This window comes from Polyodon spathula, chromosome 17 (genome assembly GCF_017654505.1).
Source record: "Polyodon spathula isolate WHYD16114869_AA chromosome 17, ASM1765450v1, whole genome shotgun sequence".
In the NCBI taxonomy this organism is placed as follows: domain Eukaryota; kingdom Metazoa; phylum Chordata; class Actinopteri; order Acipenseriformes; family Polyodontidae; genus Polyodon; species Polyodon spathula.
This window is the reverse complement of record NC_054550.1, coordinates 15,266,798-15,286,856: the sequence shown is the minus strand read 5'-3', so window position 1 is coordinate 15,286,856 and position 20,059 is coordinate 15,266,798. Positions and strand designations below refer to the sequence as shown.

The window sequence follows — 20,059 nt, the reverse complement described above, 5'->3', positions numbered from 1 at the left end:
ATATACGGCTCCATTTTAAAACGACTGTGGCAGAGCAAAGCTCTGCGGTTTAAAAATTGGCAGGGATGGGGTTAATTTCCCCTACCTGCCTGGGTTTATTATGTTCAGGTGGCTGGGGTTGATTAGTTGATTAGATGGTTAGTTTAATTAACGATCAATCAGCGCCCAGCCACCTGACATAAAAGGAGGCCTCTGCTTCTCATTGAGGAGGAGGGAACTGAGGAAGCAGGTTGGTGTTTATGGTTCTCTGGGATTTTTGAATTTTGCTAAATTCAGTGAAGGCATTGCCCAGCCTGGAAACCTTTATTTTTGTGAGTTTTGTTTTTTCTTTATTTGTGTTTAAATATCTGTTATTTTGCCCTTGTGCACCTTTATTTTTTTTTTTATTAATAGTAAAATTAGTATTTTTTTGAACTGCAATCTGTCTCCGGTATCCACTCGCCAGCCTGCCACAACGACTTTGATATGAAAATGAAAAAACAATCGGATACAATTTAATATTTTTATTTATGAACATCATACATAACATTTTCAGAGCAGAAACATTGTATTTAAATGGAAAATTAATATTTTTTTCTTATTTTTTCCAAAACGAAACAAATACATAAACATGAAAAACATGCACAAATACATAAACATGAAAAACTGTAGTAAACTTTATGCAGTAAACTGTGTAAGCAAGTGTAGAAAGCTGTATGCACATATAAAATTCTGAAACATAAATAACTAATTATAAAAATAGGATAAAACAAAAATATAACATAACTTGCAACGTGAAAGCATTTTGAGTGAAACAGTTCTCTTTCAATTCGAAGATAGCCACCAAACATCGTTATGGGATGCACTCCTGCCTATTGGTAGGTGTCACTGAGCTCTTTCTATCAAAGCTGCCAATAGTCCCTCTCCCCTTGGTGACCCCCTCGGTTCCACCTCCAGAGGGTACTTAACCGTCACGCAGGGGAGGATCATTCTCTTTCACAATTGGTACGGTAAGACCTCTGTGTTGCATTGAGCTTCTTTTTCTTCTAAAAAGCGCTGCGTAAGCTACTGCTAGTTCCCCTGCACTTTGCATTGAAAGCTGGCCATCGCTGCTTTTCTCGGAATCAGTGGTTTAAAAATTAGTCCCCGTTTTATTCTATTTCTGACTATCAGCACCTGCTGTCAGGCTGCTTCTTTCTGTCTGTCCGTCTTAGTACGGTAAGTATTATTGTAAGAACTGTGTGTGTTTTTCACCATTTCTTGCTTCAGAAAGCACTATTGCTCCACGGGACTGGGCTTGCCTTGTCCCCATTGTCGAGTTAGCCCACCAGCCACCTGCGGGCCGTGTTTGGGCCATGTTTTGGTTGTAGCTGCGCGTCCCCATGCTCGCGCAGAGCACTAGCCGCTTTATGGGTGTGTGGCAGAGCAAAGCTCTGCCCTTTTTAAATTGGCAGGGATGGGGTTAACTTCCCCTGCCTGCCTGGGTTTATTACGTTCAGGTGGCTGGGGTTGATTAGTTGATTAGGTTGATTAACGATCAATCAGCGCCCAGCCACCTGATATAAAAGGAGGCCTCAGCTTCTCATTTGGGAGAAGGGAGCTGAGGAAGCAGGTTGGTGTTTGTTTTGTGGTTTTTTGAATTTTCTAAATCCAGTGAAGGCATTGCCCAGCCTGGAAACTTTATTTTTTGTGAGTTTTATTTTTGCTTTATTTGTGTTTGAGTATCTGTTATTTTGCCCTTGTGCACTTTATTTTTGTTTATTTATAATAAAATAGTTATTTTTTTGAACTGCAGTCTGTCTCTGGGCCTCTATCCACTCGCCAGCCTGCCACATTTGGTGTCAGAAGTGGGATAGCGCCACCTAGAGGCTCAGAGCAGTATTTATTTTTTTTTTGAGAAAAAAAAAATGGGAAAGAAGAGCAGACAGTGGAAAAGGCAGGACAAGCAGCAGCTGAAGAAATGTAAGCTGCTGCAGCCACCGCTGGAGGACCCGGCCAGCCTCTTCCCCTGGTGTTCCTGGTGTGGGAAGGAGGACCATCGTTGGCGGTCCTGCCCAGACGTGCCACCGGCAAACTGGTGTGGCCGGTGTGAGGAGGACGGCCACAACTGGGCAGGATGCCCCTACAACCAGGCCCAGGAAGAGGTGCCGTGTTCACCCCGGGCATCAGGGGCCACCCCACTACCTCCAGCACCACCACCTTCACCACCGTCCCAGGAGATCTGGGACTGGTTGATGCACCCTGAGGCAGACCTCGTCCACGATCTCCCCATAGTTATCAACACGCTGTGGCGTCGAGATGGGGAGAGGTGGGAACAGTGGGAGGAACAGCACCACCCGGCCTCCTTCCCAGAGGTTGCCCTCATGGTGGTTAATTACCTGGCGGTAGACATGGGAGATCCACCGGTCACTCCAATAAAGAGAGGTGAGCCGCCTTCCCGAGAGCCAGAGAGGGGTGAGCCGCCTTCCCGGGAGCCAGAGAGGGGCGAGGAGCTGCCGTCGCTCCCAGAGCCAGAGAGGGGTGAGGAGCCGCCGTCGCTCCCAGAGCCAGAGAGGGGCGAGGAGCCGCCGTCGCTCCCAGAGCCAGAGAGGGGCGAGGAGCCGCCGTCGCTCCCAGAGCCAGAGAGGGGCGAGGAGCCGCCGTCGCTCCCAGAGCCAGAGAGGGGCGAGGAGCCGCCGTCGTCCCCAGAGCCAGAGAGGGGTGAGGAGCCGCCGTCGCTCCCAGAGCCAGAGAGGGGTGAGGAGCCGCCGTCGTCCCCAGAGCCAGAGAGGGGTGAGGAGCTGCCGTCGTCCCCAGAGCCAGAGAGGGGTGAGGAGCTGCCGTCGTCCCCAGAGCCAGAGAGGGGTGAGGAGCCTCCGTCGCTCCCAGAGCCAGAGAGGGGTGAGGAGCTGCCGTCGCTCCCAGAGCCAGAGAGGGGTGAGGAGCTGCCGTCGTTCCCAGAGCCAGAGAGGGGTGAGGAGCTGCCGTCGCTCCCAGAGCCAGAGAGGGGGGAGGAGCTGCCGTCGCTCCCAGAGCCAGAGAGGGAGGAGGATCTGCCGTCGCTCCCAGAGCCAGAGAGGGAGGAGGATCTGCCGTCGCTCCCAGAGCCAGAGAGGGAGGAGGATCTGCTGTCGCTCCCAGAGCCAGAGAGGGAGGAGGATCTGCTGTCGCTCCCAGAGCCAGAGAGGGAGGAGGAGCCTCCGTCGCTCCCAGAGCCAGAGAGGGAGGAGGATCTGCTGTCGCTCCCAGAGCCAGAGAGGGAGGAGGATCTGCTGTCGCTCCCAGAGCCAGAGAGGGAGGAGGATCTGCCGTCGCTCCCAGAGCCAGAGAGGGAGGAGGATCTGCTGTCGCTCCCAGAGCCAGAGAGGGAGGAGGATCTGCTGTCGCTCCCAGAGCCAGAGAGGGAGGAGGATCTGCTGTCGCTCCCAGAGCCAGAGAGGGAGGAGGATCTGCTGTCGCTCCCAGAGCCAGAGAGGGAGGAGGATCTGCTGTCGCTCCCAGAGAGAGAGAGGGAGGAGGATCTGCCGTCGCTCCCAGAGCCAGAGAGGGAGGAGGATCTGCCGTCGCTCCCAGAGCCAGAGAGGGAGGAGGAGCCTCCGTCACTCCCAGAGCCAGAGAGGAGTGAGGAGCCGCCGTCGCTCCCAGAGCCAGAGAGGGGTGAGGAGCCTCCGTCGCTCCCAGAGCCAGAGAGGGAGGAGGATCTGCCGTCGCCCCCAGAGCCCGAGAGGGAGGAGCCGCCGCCGCTCTCAGAGCCAGAGGGAGCCGGGCCGCCGCCGCCGCCTCCGCCACCAGAGGGAGCCGGGCCGCCGCCTCCGCCACCAGAGGGAGCCGGGCCGCCGTCCGCCGCCTCCGCCACCAGAGGGAGCCGGGCCGCCGCCGCCGCCTCCGCCACCAGAGGGAGCCGGGCCGCCGTCGCCGCCTCCGCCACCAGAGGGAGCCGGTCCGCCGTCGCCGCCTCCGCCACCAGAGGGAGCCGGGCCGCCGTCGCCGCCTCCGCCACCAGAGGGAGCCGAGCCGCCGTCGCCATGCTACCTTGGACATTCGGGGCCCCCTCAACCAAAGAAGGCTTGGGGGCTCCGACATCAACCCCGCCCACCACCACCCACCATAACAGCCCACCCAAGGGACATAATTGGACTCTTGGGGGGAGGGGGGGGGGGGGGGGGGGGGGAGTTGGCCGATTGCGGCCGGTGTACGTTGTACATGGGGGGAGGTGTGTGGCAGAGCAAAGCTCTGCCCTTTTTAAATTGGCAGGGATGGGGTTAACTTCCCCTACCTGCCTGGGTTTATTATGTTCAGGTGGCTGGGGTTGATTAGTTGATTAGGTTGATTAACGATCAATCAGCGCCCAGCCACCTGATATAAAAGGAGGCCTCAGCTTCTCATTTGGGAGAAGGGAGCTGAGGAAGCAGGTTGGTGTTTGTTTTGTGGTTTTTTGAATTTTCTAAATCCAGTGAAGGCATTGCCCAGCCTGGAAACTTTATTTTTGTGAGTTTTGTTTTTGCTTTATTTGTGTTTGAGTATCTGTTATTTTGCCCTTGTGCACTTTATTTTTGTTTATTTATAATAAAATAGTTATTTTTTTGAACTGCAGTCTGTCTCTGGGCCTCTATCCACTCGCCAGCCTGCCACAGGGTGCTTCAGCTGAGCCAACAATATACTCCTCACCGAGGCTTCCCTCATTGTTGAGTTGAGAGATAAGTGGGGTGCGTGGGCCTTCACCTCTGGTGTAGGTCGCTCAATCTTCAGAGAGTGTGCTCTCCCCCATCTGTCCTGTAATATTTAGCTGTTTTATGTATTTTAAAAACTGTTTTTAATACTGTGTGTGTAAGTCAATTGCCCATCGTGGCCCTGTCCCTTTGTTGTATGATACACACTGCTCAGGTGTGAGACTACGCGGTTAGGGTAGGCATCGTGCCTAGCTACCCCGGTGTGCCCGTGCTCGGTGCACGCGGTGTGCGCGGTGTTTACTGTCGCACTGTTCTCGGTGCTCTGAAACCCGGTGCCACACGACTCTCGGTGCCCACAGTGCTCTGTGCACTCGGCGCACGTGGTGTTTAGAGTACACATTGGTTTCCAACATGGCACTATGACGGGCAGGGCTTGCTTTTATGTCTGCGAGGCCTGTGGGATATTGGTCAGGCACAGCATGTGCACAAGGTGCTTACTCCCCAATCATGTCGCATTAGCCCTAAAAGGCGCCTGCGACATCTGCGTGGCTTTTTAGCCCCGCATGCTCGCAAGCCATCTGGATAGAGTCGCATGGGGGCGGGCCCCTCCCACTCATGCCTCCCGACGCCATCACAGAGCCCCTCTGGTGGGTCCATTTCGACCCACAGCCGCTACCCGTTGCCTCCGGCTAGACGGGTGCAAAAGTCTCAGCAGGCATGGGATATCATGGACATGAAAGCCCAGAATGGTCAGATTATAGAGCTTTTGGAGAGGCAGGTCCCACCGGCTTCAGCTGTGGACCACCGTGTGGCGTCCCCCTCCCCCCACCCTCTGAGCCGGTCACAGTTTCTGTGCTGCCCCCTGACCCCTCCTCGGCTCTCTGCTGGGATGAGGACGCGCTTTCTATCGCCGTCTCCGGATATGGAGGTTGAGGCAGAGCCTGAATTCCAGGCTGATATGGCCCCTACTTCTGAGGCTGCCTTGGTTACTAGCGTGCTGCCATTGGCAGGGTCCATGCCTGCGCTTATGGGTGCGCGGTGACGTACTTGCAGTTCCCCTGGACAGCACAGACAGAGCCACTCCATTCTGTCTTTTGACCGCATGACGTGGCTCTCTGAGCTCCAGCCTTCCCAGTGTTCCCCGATTTCATGGAAGAGGTGCATTCCTCTTGGAACCACCCAGCTACAGCACAGGCACAGTTGGTAAGAGGTATGCCCAAGGATCCTGTGTGCCCAAACCTGCAGAGCGGAATCACAGAGATGCTCATCCCTAGAGCCTATGTGGTGGGAGCCTAGCGAGCACATTGAGCATGCTCACTGCATACCTGGACATTACTTTGCGTGATGCCCCGTTACCAGAGCTGGTGCCACGGAACTGTGACTTCTGTCGCACACGTAGATCCAGATTTCCAGCCTTCAGGGTCAGACCCTGGGCCGGAGCCTGGCGGGCCTAGTGATCGCGTGTAGACAGCTGTGGCTGTCGCAGGAGCGGGTGCCTGTTCTTTCATCCTCCACCATTTCCGATGGAATTGGATAAGAAGTTGAACCTTCTCTGCCCAGTTCGGGCATTGAGATGTTATGTAAATAAGACAACCACGCTGTGTCAGTCTGACCAGCTCTTTGTCTGTCATGGAACACGGACCCTGGGACAGCCCCTCTCCAAGCAGCGGCTGTCGCATTGGATTGCGGACACAGTCTCACTGCGTTTGCCAGGTTTTACCATCTGAATGTGGTAGATCCCTCATTGCCCTCTGTGGACACTAGGGTCCTTGAGGTTGAATGCTCATGCCGCTGACTTTGGTCAGGCAGGACTTAGCGTTCCTCATATGCTGCCATTCTCTCTTCCCTCGCGAAGGCTCTGGTACATGTTTCCCATAACAATGTTTTGGTGGCCATCTTCGAATTGAAAGGGAACTTTGGTTTACCTACCGTAAACCTGGTTCCCTGAAAAAGAAGATGGCCACCAACCGTGAGGTCGCTTCGGTAGACATCACGGTTTAGGCACGAAAGAGAATGATCCTCTCCTGCGTGATGGTTAAGTACCCTCAGGAGGTGGGACCAAGGGGGTCACTGAGGGGAGGGGGCTTATCGGCAGCTTTGACAGAAGGAGCTCAGTGACACCTACCATTAGGCAGGAGTGTATCCCATAACAATCTACGCAGAAAACACGCTTTTCAACTGTACCAGTGCATTTGCCACAGGCTGCATTTTCACAATGAGCGTAGCCATAAAAAGTTATGTTTTCTTTTACATTTTGCAACCTGGAATTGTCTTTTATTCAATGTGCCAGTGGGCGCAGCGCTGGCTGAAGGTTAAGGGCCAGCCGGCTTTCGTGTCTGTTATAAAAATGTTTCTACCGTAGCTCCAGGGCTATATACAAAATTAAGTCCCTCAGAGTAATTGTATTACCGGTGCAGTCCTTGTACAAAACCAAAGTGTTGCTGGCTGCCAGACCCAAAACATTATAAAAAACAGCCACATTCCACCTGCGAGGACCACCTTTGACAAAATACAGCTGTGCCATTTGATCCAGTATATTCACATCGCTCTTGGTTGCGTTTTAAAATGCAACAGACTCTGGCTTTCATTTAGCTTCAGTCCCAATGGTCACTGATTTGTGCAGTGAGCTTACCAAAGTATAGTTTGGCTGAGGATCGTGTCGAGACATTTCCCAAAGAAACTGTACATGCAAATGGAGGTAATTGTTTTGCCAATCTTGTAATGTGAAAATACTATCGATCGCTATAACTTCAGAATCACACATTGAACAAAAGGCTACTACAGAGGCTGCTGAACAGAACGTAAAAAAAAAAAAAACAAGCTTTCAGGAAAAAAAAAAAGAAAGTCAGCACAACAAAAAAGTGTTCCTGTGTTGGTTTTAACCAAGTGAAATCAGCACTATAGGAACAATCAAGCACAACTACCTCTGTTCAAACAACCTGCTGTTTACTTTTTAAATGCAGTTAGACCCAAATATAGGCAGATTTTCTTTGTCTGACTCTGTACTGATAAAATAAGTTCCTGGATGGGACAAACAACATGACAACAAATGTGCTGCATATATGGACTTTATTAAAGAATGTCTGGTTATCTTTGGATAGCTGAGTTTTGGGACAGTTTTTAATTGCAAGTACCACCAATTTTTAGGCTTTTATAGTGCTGTGAAATATTATCTAGGTGTATTTAATGTTTAAACCGGTCTGTGAAATGTCTGTGAAATCCTAATTATAATCCTAATCCTAACTGGATGGCTTAGCCATGCGCATAACATGATGACATAACTTCAGCACATGCTGAAATTAATTTTTCTTTTGAGCTTCGATTACTCACGCAAGCTTCAATTCACAGTCACAATAAATAATAATAACTAGAACTGCCAGGCAGTTTTACAGCTCCCAAGCCCCAGTATCAGTACCTGTCTAAGCGTGTTTAGTTCTCAATGTGCCAAGATTAAAATCAGCAACTTCAACTGTTCCACAGAAGGCGATTTTGAAAGTTTTTTTTTTTTAAAAATGCATCAGGCAGCCATCTTGTTTAACGCGAGTTTCTTAACAGTCAGATTAATTACTACAGTGTCAGGGATGATGCTTGTGAATTTTCAAGTTAGTCAAGTAAACCGTTTGTCAACTGAGGCAGTTTTAAATTTCAGATGTAAACATACACCTGGCAGCCATCTTGTTTTATAAAACATAACCATTGTGACATTTTTGCATTTCATTGTTACTGGGACGATATCTACCAAGTTTGGAGTTTGTTGGACAAACGGTTTTCAAAAACAGCAGCAGTTTTTTGTTAGGGGCACGTTTCGATAAGATTTGTGGCAGCCATTTTGACATTAAAATTTATCATAGCAACTTCTGATTCGCAAATTTGATGCGGGTTTGGATGCTAATGGTAAATGCCAAATTTCAGATCAATCGCTTCACCGGTTTCCACGTAGAAGATTTCAGCATCAGACAGCCAATGTATCCAGCTTGTTAGCTGCCAAGTCAGAACCTGATCCGTCACACAGCTTCGAAGTAGCAGCAGTTTAAAGTTTTGGGAAGAAAAAAAAAGGGACATTGCCGTCAGGCAGTAGGGATTGGCTGAGCTTTATAGCAAAGCTGCCGATAGGCCTCTGCGCGAGCTGACATGTAAGCCCGCCCCGCTGGGAGCTTACTATACGCAGCGCGCAGAGACTCTCTTCCTCTTTTGCTCTTCGGGCCGAGAAGGCTTCCGGAGCGGCCTCGCGGGTTAATGGTTATTTTCTCTTTCAGGGAACCGGGGTTGCATCCGCAACCTATCGTTCCCTTTCAATTCGAAAATAACCATTAACGTATGGGAACAGTGTACCCAAGCTGTCGCGAGGGAGGATTCTCGGCAGTAGGACAGACTTACGTCATAACGCAATTGCGTAGGCAATACATCTAGGCATATGCGGAGCTGCGCCTCAGCGTCTATGCTCGCAATGACACCTGTCCTAAGGTGGGGTATCAGACACTACATTGGCATCCTGAGGTGCCATAGAGTGTAGTACAGATGCTCCAAATAATGGAGCAGAGGAATCCAGCACGTTTAATCTGTAAAACCTCATAAAGGTATGCGGTGTAGCCCAACTGGCTGCCGCGCAAATATCAGACACTGGCACCCCTCTAAAGAGGGCCCAGGACGTTGCCATACCCCTAGTGGAATGCGCCTTCAACTGCCCTGGCAGTGGAAGGCCTGCAGACTCATAGGCTAATTTAATAGCATCCACTATCCTGTAGGAAAGGCATTGTTTTGACAACGGCTGACCCAACGTCTTAGAACCATGGCATATGAACAGTTGTTCTGTTTGCCTCACGGTCGTTGTACGGTCAATATAACACCTCAATGCCCGCACAGGGCAGAGCATGTGTAACCGTTGTTCCTCTGGAGAGGAAAAGGGAGGAGGATGGAACGCCATCAACTCGACCGGCTGGTTCATATGGAACGGGGATATAACCTTTGGCAGAAAGGCTGGATTTGTACGCATGGAGACCTTAGAACTGTCTCCTGCGAAGCGGATACATGAAGGGTGCACTGACAGTGCATGTAATTCAATTACGCGTTTTGCTGACACTACCGACAGCAAAAACGCGGTTTTCATAGGCATGAGCTTCATATCCACTGAGTGGAGCGGCTCAAACGGTGCCTTGGTAAGGGCTTCTAGCACCACGTCAAGGCTCCATGACGGTAAGTTGGTCACTCTTGGAGGTCGCAAGCGTCTTGCGCCTTTAAGGAACTGAGATGCCAAAAAATGGCAACCAGGTGATAATCCGTCAATGCGTACATGGCAGGCTGATATGGCGGCTAAATACACTTTAAGTGTAGAGGGGGATTTCCCTTCATCTAACAGTTTCTGCAGAAACTGTAATATTACTGCCATAGGACAAGATATTGGGTCATGGCCACCAGCCAGACACCAATCTTAGAACAACTGCCATTTGTATGTGTACTGCAACCTGGTAGAGGGCACTCTGGCGCTCTGAATGGTCGAGATCACTGCTGTCAAAAGCTCTAAGGCTGACAGGCGCTCCCGCTCAGGGGCCAAGCCCATAGCTGCATGAGCTTGGGGTTCGGATGCCAAAGCCGACCTTTGGCCTGGGACAATAGGTCTGCTCGCAGGGGAAGCTCCCGTGGTTGACCATGCAGTAACTGCACCACGCTCGGGAACCATACTCTCCGAGGCCACCGAGGAGCGATCAGAATGACTGTCGCTCACTCTACCCTGACCTTCTCTAAGAAGGCAGGGAGCATCGGAGTCGGTGGAAATGCATATAGGAGGACTGGCGGCCAATCGTGAGCCAGTGCGTCGACTCCTAGGGGGCTGTCGGGATCCCTCACTGAGAACCACAGGGGGCAGTGCGTGGTCTCTCGCGAAGCGAAGACATCTACCTACGCTCTGCCGAACCATTCCCAGATGCGCTCTACCACCTGAGGGTGGAGACGCCATTCTCCTGCAAGAGGGCCTCCTCTGGATAGGAGGTCCGCTGCGTAATTGACTCTACCCGGTAGGTGAACCGCGCGCAGAGAGGTCAAGCGTGGCTGTGCCCATAGCAACAGCCGTGCTACCATTCGGTGAAGGCGGGGGGACCATAGGCCGCCCTGGCGGTTGATATACGCCACAACCGTGGTGTTGTCCGACCGCACCAACACGTGCTTGCCCAGAAGCACTGGCAAGAAGTGCCGGAGGGCGAGGTCCACTGCTCTGAGTTCTAGACCGTTGATGTGGGCTGACCTCCAGGGTCCTGACCACACTCCACGGGTCCCTGAGCCGTTCCAGACTGCTCCCCAACCTTGGTTGGAAGCGTCTGTCGTAACCACTTCCCTCCAGAAGATGGGACCCAGGCGAACGCCCTGGCGGATGTTTGCCGGAACTTTCCACCAGCGCAGTGCTTCCCAGCAGGTCCAGGATACTGTTAGCCTGAGATGTTTGTCTGTCCGCGGATGTAATGCAAAGGCATTTAACCTGGCCTGTAGAGGTCTCTGGTGTAATAAGCCCAAGGGAAGGGCTTGTGAGGCGGCAGCCATCAGCCCCATCATGCGCTGACACAGCTCCATGCTGATTGTTTCTCTCAACCTGAACAGGGAGAGACACCGTTCCAGCGAGGCAACTCTTTGTGTCGACAGGGTCGCTTCCATGGACACTGAGTCCAGATGCAACCCCACGAATTCGGTCTGTTGGCTTCGCATGAGGCGGCTGTTCTCTGAATTGACCATCAGACCCAGCCGCTAAAGATGGCTCATAACCATCACTGTGTGCTGTGCAAGCTGCTCCTTGGACTGCGCGCAGACGAGCCTGTTGTCCAGATAGTTCAGCAGTCTGACACTTTGAGCCTGCAAAGGAGCTAAAATGGCATCCATACATTTGGAAAAGGTTCAAGGAGCTAGAGACAGACCGAATGGGAGAACACAAAACTCGTACACCCTTCTCTAGAATGCGAAACGCAGATACTTCCTGTGACCTGAGCAGATGGGAACGTGAAAGTATGCATCTGTCAGGTCCACGGTGGTAAACCAGTCGCCCCCCATGAAATGACGGGATAATGTGCCTGTGCGTAAGCATCCTGAACGACAACCGCCGTAGGTATCTGTTCAGTGCTCGCAGATCTAAAATAGGGCAGAACCGGCCGTCCTTTTTGGGCACTAGGAAGTACTTGGAATAGAACCCCTGGTCGATCAGAGGAGGGTCTACTTGTTGAATGGCACGTTTCCTGAGCAGTGCCTGTATCTCCGCATTCAGAGCTGAGGACTGAACCGAGTCCTTCACTGCAGTTACAACCACCCCCCTGAAGAGGGGAGGCTCTAACCGGAACTGAAGGGTGTACCCGGTGGAGATGGTCTTATGTACCCAGATGTTGTTGGTGCACTGTTGCCAGAACTGGATCTGTCGAATGGTGTAGGGGTGAGCTAATAGCTGCCTGTATGTCTCAGGGCTGCTTTGGTTGGGCTCGCTCACGAGGGGCCTGGCTAGCGCCACGAGGACGCGACTTGCCACCACCTCTAGGGCGCCATTCCACGCGCCGCGGTCTTGGAAAACCAGGCTGGCTGCGTGCTGATGGACCTGCGGGGGAAGTCTTGCTACCCCGAGGTTGCGCCTGCTGCTGTGGCAGTGTTTTTCGGCAAGGCTGTTCCTGAGGCCGCTTCGGCTGGAACTGTTTACTTGGCCACATTTTGGCCATTTGCTGTGACGCCTCCAGTGCCTTGGCGGAGCGTTGCAGCATCTCTTCCACTGCCGGGCCAAACGTGTGTCCGGGAGTGATTGGGGCGTCCAGCAAGGGGGCCTTATCAGGCTCCTGCACTCTCGCCTGCGAGAGCCAGAGCTGTCTTCTGGCCACCACCAAGGAAGCAATGCTCCTGCCTTGCGCCCGCGCGTTTAACTGGGCCAGCCTTACCAGCAGCTGGCTGACAGTACCCAGCTTGCCTCTGAGGGCCGCAGAAGGGCACTCAGGTAATTCCCTTATCAGTGCCGCCTGGTACATCGTCAGTAGACTGGCTATATTAGACAGCCTGACTGCCTCCGTGGCCACAGAGTACCCTTTTTTAAGGTGTGTTTCTGTGGTCCTGCACTGCTTGATAGGACACGCTGGGTCTTTGGTAAGCCCAGACAGTGTCGGCGTCTTCACCAACGCGGCGAACGCAGCGTCCACAGGTGGAAAGGACGCTAGGCCGGCCTCACTGGCCCACTGCATAGTAAAGGCCGAAGCCTTGCGAGACGTCGCAGGAGCAGAGGCCGGAGCCCCCAGGTAGACTGCACTTCCTTGATGAAGTCCGGGAATGCTGGGAGCATCCTGGACTGATGAGACTGGGCTGAAGGCGACTCGAACAGAGATCGCCGGGAAAGCTCTGTCTGGGGCCAATCGATGCCCAAGTGGCGGGTTGCTCTGTCAACCACAGACCAAACAGGGTCATAAGTGTCCATCAGCTCAGACTCAACATCCTGGTCTGAGTGGTGGGAGGCTACCTCAGCCTCTACACTGTCCCCTTCCTTGATGTCAGAAGCATCTCTGGAGACGGCGTCAATATCCGAGTCCTTCTGCGACTGCAATGGGAGGGAACTAGCCAATGGAGGTTCAGGGGGGGCCGTTGGATGGCTAGAGACGGGCCCGGCGGTCTGCTCTGGGGCTCAAGGTCCTGCTGTAGCCAGGGACATAAGCAGGGACTGCTGTCCCATCATGACCTCCATAAATTGGGACATTTTGGAGGTTAGATCCGCCACCTCGGACCTATCCCTGTGTCACCTGTCTCGCCGAGGGGAACGAGAACGTCCCATACGAGGCCGAGGTGATCTAGAGCGCGATCTATACTCCCGATGAGGGCATCCCCTAGAAGGGGAGGGGCTGCTAGCCTGAGTGCATCCGGTGGGGGACCTCTGACCAGTTGTAATCTGGGAGGCTGGGCGGTGTCGCCGTGGGTGATGGCAGGGCTGAGATGGTGTGGGAAGAGCCCGATGAAGGGGAGTGCCCACCCATTGATTTCTTGGCCCTTTGCCTAAGGCCGCGAGTCTGGAAACCAGCGCAAGACTGGTAAAAAGCCCTATCCGCCAGCACCGAAGCGGCGTGCTCCGGCCCAAGGCCTGCCAAGCTCTAGTCATGTGGGTCAATGGCAGGCAGCTTTGTTTGACAGGACGTGCAGCCGTGAAAGCCCGACATTTTGGGCGAACACGGCACAGTGAACATAGACTGAGCTCTCATCGAAAACGTCGAGCAATGAGCGGGGAACGCCTGTGCATCGAGCGTCGAGCGTAGATACGTCGAGAGTCGAGCGTGTAGCGTCGATGCGCCAAGCGTCAATGCACGAGGGTCGAGCGTCGATGCGCCGAGCGTCGATGCTCTGAGCGTCGAAGTGCTGAAAGTATAGCGTCGATACGCCGAGTGTCAAGTACGTGGCTTCGAAGCGCCGAGCGTCGAGCGTCAAAGCGCCGAGCGTATAGCGTCGAGGCGCCGAGCGTCGAGAACATGGCGTCGAAGTGTCGAGCGTCGAGCCGAGGCGCCGAGCGAAGCAAGTGAGCGTCGAGCACCGAGCCCCAAGCGCAAAGCGCTGCCGAAGCGTCGAAGCGCTACACCAAACGTGAAGCGCTGACGCAAAGCGAGTACCGAGCGTGGAGACGCTAGCACAAGACGCCTAAGCGTCAGCTGACCCACAGAGCAAGACGCTAGTGCTGGTACGGTGTCTATATGCTACCTTGGTGCTGGGGAAAATGTGCTTGGTGGTTGTCTTCTTTTTCTGGTGAAAGGGATTTTTTTTTATGCATTCTGGAACGCTGCAGCAAGTGCTTGGTGTACTGTAGAGGGCTGTAGGGCAAACCGTACAGCTACCACGCAGTGGGGAACACACAGCAGTGTGTGTGTGTGTGTGTGTGTGTGTGTGTGTGTGTGTGTGTGTGTGTGTGTGTGTATGTATATATGCATATATATATATATATATATATATATATATATCCTAAACATATATATATATATATATAAAATATATATATAATATATACAACCCAAAAACACACAGTAAAAATAATATATAATTATAATAATTATAATTATAATAACAGAAGAAGACGGAGACCATGAGGTTACACAAAAACGCGATCCCGAAGAAAAGCGTGAAGGATATAATGTAACATATAAAAAATATATAACACAATTATAAAATCCAGTAACCAATAATAAACATAACTGAAACAAACTCGGAGAAGGGGCCAAAACTAGCTTCTCAAGCCTAAGCTTTGTGAGTACAGACAGTCACAGGCTATAGTACTTACCGATACCAATGCTGAAGACAAAAGAGGAAGAGAGTCTCTGCGCACTGCGTATAGTAAGCTCCCAGGGGGGCAGGCTTATAAGGCAGCTCGCACAGAGGCCTATCGGCAGCTTTGTTATAAAGCTCAGCCAATCCCTACTACCTGACGGCAATGTCCCATACGTTAATGGTTATTTTCGAACTGTACAAAAGAGCCGTCTCTGTGTGGATTGCCTCACCCTGTGTGATGCTTCTGCCTGCAGGAACCTAGATCCCTACAATGTGATTGCAGGTTAAGGTGATTGGATAGCCGCATAGATGCAATGCAAACAACTCACTCAAAAAACATGCCCTACTGTTGCTCTTTGAGACAGTACAGCAGCCACATATACGAAATTTCAATACTAGAAAATAAATTTCACATTTTACGCCTGGGTTTTCAATGTTTACTCTAAAAGTCAGAATAAATGGCGTACCGACAGTGCCTCAATCAGGACTAAGCCCCTAATATCGGGGCGATCACGATTTTATTGGGACGTCTGGTCACCTTAAGGGGGACAGTTACAAACTTGCAAGCTAATTCAGAGGACAGGCAGATGAGAAAAAAGTAACGTAGCTATATCACACTATAATGTGATTCAATGTGTATATTTTGTGACAACTGCTAATAAATAATAATAATAATAAATAATAATAATAATAATAATAATAATAATAATAATAATAATAATAATAATAATAATGTATGACTTTCATTAGTGTTTCATGACTCGACAGAAGAATATAATATGTTCTTTCACAATGATTTTATTACAAAGCCCAGACTAAATTGTCAGCTATATTGTATTGATTTCAATATGTCGCATAAATTGCGGGTCTGGTGGTTGCAGAAGCAAGTGCTTATAACTTATTTGTTTTTAATATTCTGCAGCTGAAACACCGTTTGTGTATTTAATCAAAATATTTAGTAACACTTAAGAACAGAGATGCACAAAATATTCACATATGCTGAGATATTTAAGTTTGAATGGCAAAAGCTTCTCCACAAACAAAATGACCACCTGGTCCTGTCCGGTGCTTCACTTGCCTCATCTCTCTTCCTGAACTTCAGTTCCTTTTTTATGGTGGGAATATAGGAAGCTGTGTAGTCCAGTGTTTAAAGAAAAGTTCTTGTAATCAGGAGGTACTCACTGTGTGACCTTGAGCAAGTCACTTAACCTCCTTTCAGGTGAGACGTTGTTGTAAGGAACTGGAGCTGATGCATAGTTCACACACCCCAGTCTCTGTAAGTCACCTTGGATAAAGGCCTGTTAAATAAACAAATACTGCTACTACGACTACTACTAATAATAATAATAATAATAATAATAATAATAATAATAATAATAATAATAATCAGTGGTGTCTGATGATATGCACTTAGCCATCGTTTCAGGCTGAAAGCCTTACAACCGTGCCTGAGATAAAACAATTAAAACAAAATAAAAGCATACATATTTAACCCACCTGTTTGGGTCTCCCTTTGGGTAATTAATATAACAGTTAAATATAACACGTGTAAAATATAAATAACAATAAATATTGTAAATATAATAAAACAGTGAACAACTATTATCAAAAAAGTGTACTAATTATAACCATAAAAACCAACATGTAATAAAACTATATTATTTTTTGTTCACTTGTGACATATAGCAGAAACAGCAATCTGTTTTTATCTCCAGGAAACAATTCAGCCCCAGTAGTATCTCTATTTACCCTTCACAGATGTGTGCTCAGTTAACTTATCAATGTGCCCACACGTGTTTTAATGGCCATGAGCGTACTAAACAAAAGGACATGTATTGTATCTGTAAGTTTTGACTTCCTGATTATTCATGTTTTGCCTGTGTATTCCTGATTGTTTAAGGCTTTTATTAGTAAACCACTTTTATGATCAGTGAGGCGTGTTTAACTTTAAAAACTCAACTCCTACATGGAAGCAATGCTGGCTTAAACTGACTGCAATTGAAATGAGTGTTGCACACAGGTGAATCCAGTCCCTTTACAAGGTAACTAAAACATTCAAGGTTAATTTAAAAGAAATAAATACATGTTTTTGCAATACTCAAGCAGGGTAAATGTGGTACATTTAGCGACAGTCTACTGTAAACGTTATTGGGTAGTATAACATTATTAGATATTTGGGTAGTAAAACCCTCATCTAACTAATCATAGGTAAAAAATAAAAAAATTCCCTTCGTGGTTGTTTATTAATCACTGTCTGGAGGTATATTTTATTAATTACTTGTGCATAGTGCACACTCAGGGACTCAGCATATGCAACAGACCACTACCCACAAATCCTGAGATACCTCAGTGGACTTACAACTACCCAGTACAACTGGGGGGCTCTGACATCCCTAAGGGGACCAAGCCACATTTGTAAGTATTGTGACACCCATGTTTGTCTCTTCCTTGAAGCCATTTACATCAAAATACTGAAAAAAGTCCCACAGAGCTAAATCATATTTAGTAATTGACAAGCTGCTGCTGAACAAGTTGAAAGAGAGAGAGAGAGAGAGAGAGAGAGAGAGAGAGAGAGAGAGAGAGAGAGAGAGAGAGAGAGAGAGAGAGAGAGAGAGAATGTATGTGTTAACATCCTTTAAAACAGTTTTTTGTTAACGGTAAGTGGAGCCTCCTCTACATTTCAATAAAGCCAAACTGATCAATACATGTCAGTGTGACAGGCTAGGACCTGCATTAAAATGGACAAGCCAGCAGAGCTCATTTATATTTCATGGGGGGTGGCAGAGAAAACAACATATTCTATATTGCCTGATGATGTGAAGACGTATAGCTGTAAATGTCATCTTGCTTTAATGATTGTGACTAATAATATGGAATCCAAAGTGTCCATAATGGTGAAACAAAAGCAAGCCATTCAACTAGACAAATCAAATGTTTCAAGTAATAAGTAAATCCAATGCTTGGCTTTAATAGTCTGAACTTTGTATTGGATGTACAGTATTCATTTATTAAAGATAAAAAAGCGTTTTGCAAATCTGTTTACTGTAAATCGTTATCAAAACATCTGAATAGAAAAATGTAACACATTAACAAACCACAAATAAACAACTCAGTAATATTACATATGGGCTTTCTGAGCTGTTTATTTATTTTGCTATTGTAATTATATAATATAACTGCAAAATTTAAAAAGAAAAGTAAACACAGTGCAGTACACTTGTTGTTGTTCAAGAATTGTAATTATACAAAAATTCTGTGGCTGTTGTCATGATTATTAGAATAAAATGTTCAATCCCAGAGGTTCCAAAGTTCCCAGTTTGAAGATAAACTCTCGTTCCTTTTGTTTCTGAGAAACATTTGTTCCACAGCACTGATTGATTACACACACTGGGTGCATTAAGTAAGAGAGCAGCTCAGTAAAAGAATCAACTAAACGACTTGTTCAGTTCTGCTCCTGCTGAGCCGCTCAGAGCACTCCTGAGTATTTCTCATCAGTGATGAGAGGGAGCGAACGGAATGGTCACCTGCAGGAAACAAGTGGAAATGACAGTTAGGATTGACAAATACGTTTGTCAAGAACAATGAACTGGTTTCAACTTACATATTATATATTAGTTGGCTAAATAATATGGTAAAAATTGTTGTTTTCAAATTTGTATCATTTAATTTCATTTTTTTTAAATGTAGAGCTGTTTTACGGTTATTAATGTATTATTATTATTATTATTATTATTATTATTATTATTATTATTATTATTATTATTATTATTAAGCTTGTGGTATTAATATTATTCACAATTTTCATTATTAATGTCAGTATTAAACACAGTCAGATATGAGGTTCAGTCCAAACAGAGCGCCAAACTCAGTGAGGTATAGCAGGGGACAATAACTTCACATAGGGCCATTTCATCTACCATCACCTCAGAAACACATACAAGCAAAGAATTATTATTCTCCATTTTTAAATGTCGCTCAGGTCTCGTTAGGTCTCGCGTTAAGTCATTTAAATCTGCTCAGTGTGCTTTCTGAGCATTCACACTCTGAGCGGCTTAGTTACTTAACGCGCCCACTGTGATGTTTTCAGCAGTGCGAGCATCACTGTTGAAGTGATGGGCTACTGGAAATGCAGTGGTGTTAATGTGAATGTTTCTTAAGTGTTTTACAAAACGGTCTGATAAACGCCTTTTAGTTTCCCCTATGTACAATTTGTTGCATTTCTTGCATATAATGCAGCAGACTATTCCTTTACATGCAAAATGTTCATGAATGTTGAATGAAGATTTAGTGCCTCTAACCTCTGTTTCAGAATGAATGTATTTACAGGTATTACATTGTGGTCTATTAGATGGATATGTGCCTTTCAAAGGTACCCCAGAAGAATGAATATCACTGTGTACCTCATATTCTCTTATATTCTTGTCTCTTCTATAGGACATCAAGGGAATAATCTTGAATATAAGTGCTGTAGATGGGTCTTGTTGTAAAATTGTAAAGTTTGTTTGCACAATTGTTTGTATCTTTTTGTTGAGTGCTATGTAACAAATGTTGCTCGGAAACAAAAGGAATGAGAGTTTATCTTCAAACTAGGAACTTTGGAACCTCTGGGAATGAACATTCTATTGTAATAATCATGACACCATCCACAGAATTTTTGTATAATTACAATTCTTGAACAACAAGTTTACTGCACTGTGTTTACTTTTCTTTTTTAAACAGCTGAAGAATGGCTTTTGCCTGAAACGTCCTGAAAATAAAGATTTTTCAATCTTTTAAACTTTTTGTGTACATTTTGTAAAAACCTTTTCTTTCATTATATATATCGTTTTCACATTTATCAACAACAATAGATTCATAAAGGATAGTTTATTTTCAAAATCAAGAACAAGCATTAGGCGTTTCAGCAGAAGATCCAAACAAATGCTCCTGTGAATAATATAGAGCGAGACACAACTTACATTAAGTGTGTGTGTGTGTGTGTCTGCACCATATGTCCCTTTAATGCTTTCTTAATTATAATGAATACACCAATATGTTTTTTTTTTAAACAAAGTAATTTCGATCTGAAATGTGCTTGCTAATTCATATTACTGTGAACATTTTATGTCAAAAGCATTTACCATCTACACAAAATCCAATAGCATTTACCATCAACACAAAATCCAAAGCATTTACCACCAACACAA

The 20,059-nt window shown here is 47.8% G+C and overlaps 1 pseudogene; it reads right to left on the bottom strand.

The window, feature by feature from the left end:
* Positions 1-10,175: 10,175 nt before the first annotated feature.
* Positions 10,176-12,610, bottom strand: LOC121330140 (annotated as a pseudogene).
* Between the last annotated feature and the right edge of the window lie 7,449 nt (positions 12,611-20,059).